The 7,127-nt window shown below is 38.2% G+C and overlaps 1 long non-coding RNA gene across 1 annotated transcript; it reads left to right on the forward strand.

Moving 5' to 3' along the window:
- The first annotated feature begins 609 nt into the window (after positions 1 to 609).
- Positions 610 to 2,782, forward strand: LOC116787175. The gene is made up of 3 exons (XR_004357200.1): positions 610 to 670; positions 1,374 to 1,496; positions 2,700 to 2,782. It is a non-coding gene; the product is annotated as an uncharacterized LOC116787175 (long non-coding RNA).
- The last annotated feature ends 4,345 nt before the right edge of the window (positions 2,783 to 7,127 follow it).

Genomic DNA, 7,127 nt, shown 5'->3' on the forward strand with positions numbered 1-7,127 from the left:
AAATACCTTTATAATGACCAGATCTAGCAAAATTACTTTCATAAAAGCACTACTTCTATGTTACAATTTGCAGTGTCACTGCTACTGGGACACTATAGAGGTATGCAGTGCTTTAAAGGGCCTGCATAGTTTAGTGGCTCACATATATTTTATTTCTCAGAGCAATTGTAATTGCCTGTTGCCTGGGGGAGAGAAGAAATTTACTATATTAAGCACTAAATATAATGTGTAATTGTGTTTAAATATAAACTCTTTTTTCTTTTTTTTAACAGATCACACTGAAAGTAATAGTTAATAACAAATAATGTCTGGACATCAGGAGTGACTCTATGAAATTGTAAGGCATGCCTTGACCCACAAAATCTGTTAGTTTGCAATGCCTGCACATGCCTGTTTTTAATTTCCTAACTCTTTTTGAATATCTAAGTTGGGCATGAACTGAACAACACATTATATCAATTGCAGATCCCCCCCAGGGTTACAAAGCATCAGAGCATTCAAACATGTCAAGTGAGATCTATAGCAGGAAAGACAGTATTGTGGGGATCAGGTAGGGTGTTCACCATTTGTTCTGTTCCTGTGCTGCTTGTGCATGCTTGTTTTGCCTTTCAGAAAGATGGACCTCAGCACAACTTTGTTTAAGCCAGACTCCAACATTCATATTCTCCAGGTATGTTCTCACTCTCTGCAGTCATCGTCCTGGGGCTTGAAAAAGATCACTCTCGCTACCACTACTAACAATGGAAGTAGCTGAGGATGCAGCAAGGTTTCTCCTGTTTGGAGAGTATATGCTACCCATCATCATGATGGAGTTTCTAGAGGTGTGCATGCTTGCCTTTTCTGGTCAGGTGATGTGGCAAAGTAATCTCTTGCCAACAGTGCAGATCTTTGGCTCAGTGCCAATCTCAGACTCTTCCAAGTGCTGTGCTTTCAACTTAGAAGGTGGAAAGAGAGAACTACATGACTTCTGGCTCTGTTACTGCAGAGGGGAAACTCAGAGTCAGGGACTGATGTGCCAGAACAGGATGGGGCTTTTGAGATGGCATGCCAATACAAAGGAAGAGATAGCTTGAATTAAGTCTTTAGGAAGTAAGTTAACTGAGTTAGGTTAAACAGTAGTATTTCTCAGACTATTCTGTTTCCTGATACCAATGAAGCATAATTAATCTGTATGTAAATATTATAATTATGAAGGAAGATAAGGATACATGAGTTGCACCTAGCTGAATTTTTTTTTCTGAAATGTCTCTTGAGAAATAAGTCCTTTTTCTAGTGTTTGGGGTTTTTTTTACTTGAAAGTCTATTTTCATTCATGCCTCAGAAGATGGGGGAAGGCAAATAAAATAATTTTTGACATATTTTCTTTTATTCAGTATTTTTGCCTTGATTGAATCTAGTCAGTGAGCAAACCACAGGTGACTCAGAGGATGACTGTATGGAAATGGATGCTGTTGCTGGGAGGAAGTTTTTCTGAAACAGGGGAATGGGAGCCTCAGGTAAGTACAACTACTCATATCCTAGTGTCTCTGAAGCTCTGGGCTTCAGTCCGATATATATTGCAACCTGCGAGGCAGATTATTTAGCAACTGAACGAATTTGTTATAATATGGCAATGATGACATTTCTATTGGCATCTGTCTAGCAGCAAATATTTTAGCTTCATGCTAAGCATGATCAAGCCAAACAGGAATTGATTATAAACCCAAGTCAATATTTTGCTGGCAAAAGTAAAGTATTCAGTGAGAAAAAAATGGCCACTTTTCCATGAAACTTATTGTAATGTATTATTAATGCAAAGATGATCAGATAAAAACTGCAACTAGGCAAGCTGTCAAAAACTCGGAGTGAATCAAAAAATTATAAAACACTATTGAGTTAAAACAATCCTATTATAGATCCCAGCAATCATTTTTGCTGCAGCATGCTCCTTAGATTATTTTACTGTGGAGACATCAGTATACAAGGATTTAGAGCTTTGAAGCTTCCCTGTCATACTCTCATTCACTCTCTTCTTTTGGAATGGCATAAAATTAAAAATGAAATTTACACAGTAAATTATTTAGCTTCAATTCACATTTCAATTGAATAAGAACAATAGAGTTTAAAATAATGGCAGTACTTTTTCCTTTATGGATTGTATTTTGCTGACTTGCATGAAAAATTACTGCTATTACATTCAACCAGAATAAATTGCTATATGAAATCTGTAAACTTAATTTGTGCATGCATTCAACCACTAGCTGCAGACATGGTGCTTTCAGGAAAGAAAATAACCCTGGTAAAATGCTTCTCTGTCTATAGATTTTTTCTGCTTGCGAATGTTTTAAATTTTTATTATCTGTGTCATTCTTAAACATGAGATCCATTCTTCCCAAATGCTGGGCAGTGTCATTAGGTGGATACATTCTGAAATGGGTACATATAACCATACATATCTCTGAGTGTCTATCCCTTTTTGTACAGGGATTTCTAAAGTGCCTACATCACTCTTGCATTTAAGCTTCATTTTTCTTGGAGATAGCTTAAAGCAAGGGATGTCTTGAAATATCAGCTCTTCTGCTAGATTTCATCTTTGTCTGTCTCACTTAGGAGTAGGCAATTTTTTTCCCCTAAAAGTAAGGTCAGCCCTGAAGATTTGCTAGTTTAAAGCAATGTCGTTCTGAAATAGGGAAAAAACTTCCCTTTCTTTCTTGACACAGGTGTCTCAGACCAGAACATGAGCTTACCAGATCCCATCAGTCATAGATGCTGCAATATAACTACCATAAATGCATAGAAGGGGTAAGGTGTTACATATACTTTCTTCTGCTGAGTTTTTAATCAGATTGCCAGCTCTTTCTATTTTTGTATTCATAAATTAATTTTTCTAAGTGATAAGATAGATGCTTTGTAATAATTGACTTTCAACACAGGGGGAAAGGTGTTTAGAAGGAACCTGGAAGACCTTTCTTTTAAGCAGTTCTCCAAAAGCCGAAGCACACCATCACAGTAGAGAGCAGGCAGGCATAGGCAAGGTTCTCTGTGGGGTGCAACAGAGTTCCATACAAATGCAGGAGGGCACCTTGGCATGATGCTAAAATTGAACTGATGTCCCAGCTTCCCCAGCTGGCTGGTTAGCCAGCCCCAGCACCACATCAACCATGCACTCCCAGCCTCTCACCCTGGGTTAACACAGATGCTGTAGGCTCAAACTGCAAACAGAGCTCACCAGCATTTACCTGCCCCCCACAGGGGAGCAATCAACGCGGGTTCTCATTTTAGGTATGTAGGGAAAATGAAGACTCTTTGTAGGTATTTGAATAATTGATAATCTTAAAATGAAATAGATTAGGCTTTTTCTCATTTACCAGCTCACCTAAAGTCTGAATGCCACAGCAGCTTTCATCTGCTCACAGACATAATGTAATGAAATCACAGTTGATACCATGACCCATGAATTGTTATTTTTAACTTGACATTTCTTTCACGTCAATGCAGATGTTTTTAGAAATAGGAAATAAATGAAATTACTGGGTTCTTTTGAACTAACAGTCTATTGTCAGGTTTATCATGTTACAGTGGTAACAGCAATTGCCTTAAGTGATTTTTAATGGATAACCGTACACATCAAGTTATGATCTTGTCAGATGCAAAACCTAACCAGGGTTAAGTTTCATCAATATTTGAATAGAGAACTGAATAAAATCCTGAGGGCTAAAAAAAGCTTTGAGAACAACAGGTTATTAGGAAAAGATAATAACAACAGAAAAACTTATTACTGTTAATTAAAATAAATAGACTATACTGTTTTCAAAAAATTATTGTGATTACAGATGTTTATGCAAAATGTGGATTATTACTTTGTAATTAAGAACAGAAATTTTATAAACACAGTCACAGTTACTTTATTTGCATATATATGTGTGTGTGTGTGTGTGTATACATATATACATGATCAGCTTCGTATTTTCCAGTCTGACATTTGCCAGGTGAAAATGTCACACTGAAATTATATGTGTGCACATCAAGAAGAGCCAAGTTCTCCTACTTTGACATCACATAGAATCTAACATGTAACTAGTAGTTTAAGATCAACGATATAAAATTTTATTGTGATACAATCCAACAAGGCAGTTGGTTCCTGGATCGCATTATGCTGGAATCTGACAAGCATAAAAAAGAAACTGTCCCTAGATTTACCAGTCAGACAGAGTCAAGGGGACTGGAAATAGACTATGCAAACAAAGAAATAAGAAGGATAGTTGATTTCTGCTGATTTACATGAATTACAATTTTACTCATTTTATCTAGGCTGAATAAGGGCAAGGGAGTAAGGGCAGCCACAAAGGAGAAGAGAAAGAGTCATAGTGCATGGCATTCAGTTTAAAATACCTAAATTTAGGTGGCTCCATGAGTGTCTTCATCTGCTGTTCTTGCCTAAGCTTCTAGTGTGTTCAGTGGAGATTTAGCTGAGACAGGGGAATCAAAAGAGCCATTCAGCTCACATACCACATGGTTTATCAGCCAGGTTGCTCCCAGAGACGGTGCTAAGGGCACGGAAAGGAACCTACTCCTGCACTATAAGGGACCTATTCTTCCAGTAAACCATTATACAAAAGATATTAGTTATCACCTTTCTACCTGAATGCATTGCTTCATAACATTCAATGCTCTTAATTTACCTTAATTCTTAGTTGAGGCAACGTCTGTATGAGGGCATGGCATGGCCGCAGGATCACAGGCCTTCCTCTCCCCTTGTGAGATGAAAGAGATCCAGCTCAGCAACACAAATCTTCCCCAACCCTTCCACAGCACAGCTGTTAATTTCTGTTTGGAATGTAGCTGTTCATTTTTATTTATTTGACCTATATTTTGTCATATATGGACTGCTCAATTGAACAGCACTCCACACATATAAACTTAAACAGGTTTTTTTATTTGCGCTTTCCAAAACACCCTTTGCTCTCAGCATCTGAACCCAGCACCAGTGCTGATCGCGTGAGCAGAAAACAATCTCCTGGAGTCATTTTAGGAGCCTTTCTCTAAATGATGTTGTACCAGTTAGCTGCTGATGCATGAAAACGACATAAAACTGGAAATGCTCTTACAAATGTTTCTGTGTAATTCACAGAATTAGAATGTCAGCTCTTTGGGCTTGAACTTTTTGAGCGACATGGTATAAGTTCACTTGTATCACTTGATGCTCAGGTGTGAGTCATCTCCTTTCTGCACAGTGAGTGGCATTAAAGCCATGGTGGGATTGTAGTTGTCGGCTTTCTCAGATGTAGTTTCAGGATCATGAATCAGATTTTTTTCAGAGCAGAAGAGTAGTTTCATGGCCAGAGCTATCTTCTAACATCTGAGGTTAATCCTGGTTCTCTCCATTTTCTACCTGTGTTGGAGATAAAGTGAATTTTTCCACAAATGTTGTTTCCACACAAGCATGCCACCAACCACACCAGAACTGTGTTGTAGTTTCTGGAATGATCATGCTGTACTTGCTCTCTCCTTCCCCAATCTGCTCCCATCTATTCTATTTGGCTGTTATCTGCAGCTCTGGACTGTAGAAGGAGCATATCATGGGACTTAGGAGTAGAGTTTTCAGCTTATTAACATCTCAGCCAGTAAAGCATTTGATTCCATAGGGGCATGTCAGTAAACCTTGAGGAAGATCTTGTCTGCATTAATGTCTTTTTGGCTACTTGTGATGTTGACCAGTCCATTATAAGACCTACCAGCTACATTTGAAGCCTCAGTACTTTACAAACCTTCAAATTTCTTCCAATGTGTATGGTGACCCATTATCTGAAATGAGCTCAGCACAAATACAGTGTTTGGTGACTATCACCTCAGTGTGATTCACTAGATGCTGGCTAATGTGTTGCTTGCTTCTCTTAGTTTCAAAAGAACAACTGTAATAATCAATTATCAGCAGGCGGTGGTTTCCTCCATGTTCAAATACATCAATTGCCAGTTGCTGCCAAGCTCTGCTGGGAGCATCACAAATGGTCATAGCCTCCCAGGGATTCTGTCTCTGGTACTTTGCACAGTGGCAATGATTTCTGACCTTTTTTCCTTTCTGTGTATTCATCTTGGCCCAATAAAATCTGCTTGTTGCCCAGTCTTTTGCATAACGTCATCTAAAGTGCCCTCATGAATCTTTTCAGACTCAGTGCATTTTAATTGGAGTATCTGTTTTCCCCTCTTTCTGCACTTGCTCTTTCTCTCAGTCACCTCTTGGTTTTTTCCATTCTAAAAGTCTCCGGTAGTCAAGGGAACTAGTTTCTGTGCAGCCCCGTGTGAGCTTATTATTTCTTTTAAAGGACTCACTGCATTGTCACTCTCAGTTTCTCCGTTTTCCAACTCCCATGTTTTGCAGATCTGGTAACCGCTACAGCAGTCTGTGTGTGCGTGTGTGTGCTTGTTCTTCCAAATACTTTTCTTTAGCTTTTTGCTTCATTTTGTTGTGTTCTGCATTTTGATCTTTGAAATAATCTGACCAGTTTTTTATTTTTCACTTGAGATTTACTTTCGTAATTCTAGCACTAGCATGGAAATCATTGTGGCACAAAAGACAAAGTTTTGTCAAGAACCTCCTTTTATTCATATTATATAATATAACAGCAGCCAGACAGAGTTGAGAAAAAAGTGTATTCAGCCCAGTGCTTTACTCCTGGCAATGGCTAATGGAAGATGCCAAAAGATGAGTTTGATGGCTGTTGGCCATCTATGTTAATACTAAAATATTCTCCAAGCATTCTACAAGTTACAGGACAGTGGTTTCATAAGCCAATACAGTGGTTTCATGAACCAATACACTGGGGATTTTGTGATGGTTATATTTTTTATTTATTTTTCATTTAATTAGCCTCAAAAAATTTGATTCTCTTAATTGGACAGGTCACTTTTAGAGTCTATGTAAGTACTTATAGCTATGTGAGACAAGAAATTCTGCAGCTATAGTAACACCTGTGTGAAAAGCAACTTGCTTTAATTTTGGTTTTATGAACATACCACCCCTGAGTGCCTATTGATGCTTTCTTGTTCTTATATGGGAACAGATCATAAGTTCTTTCCCGAATGTCTTTCCCTGGCCTTCACAATTTCATAATCTTCTGCCTCCCTCACTCACTGCTTTTTGAAGCATC

Source organism: Chiroxiphia lanceolata, chromosome 5 (genome assembly GCF_009829145.1).
Source record: "Chiroxiphia lanceolata isolate bChiLan1 chromosome 5, bChiLan1.pri, whole genome shotgun sequence".
NCBI classification, from domain to species: Eukaryota; Metazoa; Chordata; class Aves; order Passeriformes; family Pipridae; genus Chiroxiphia; species Chiroxiphia lanceolata.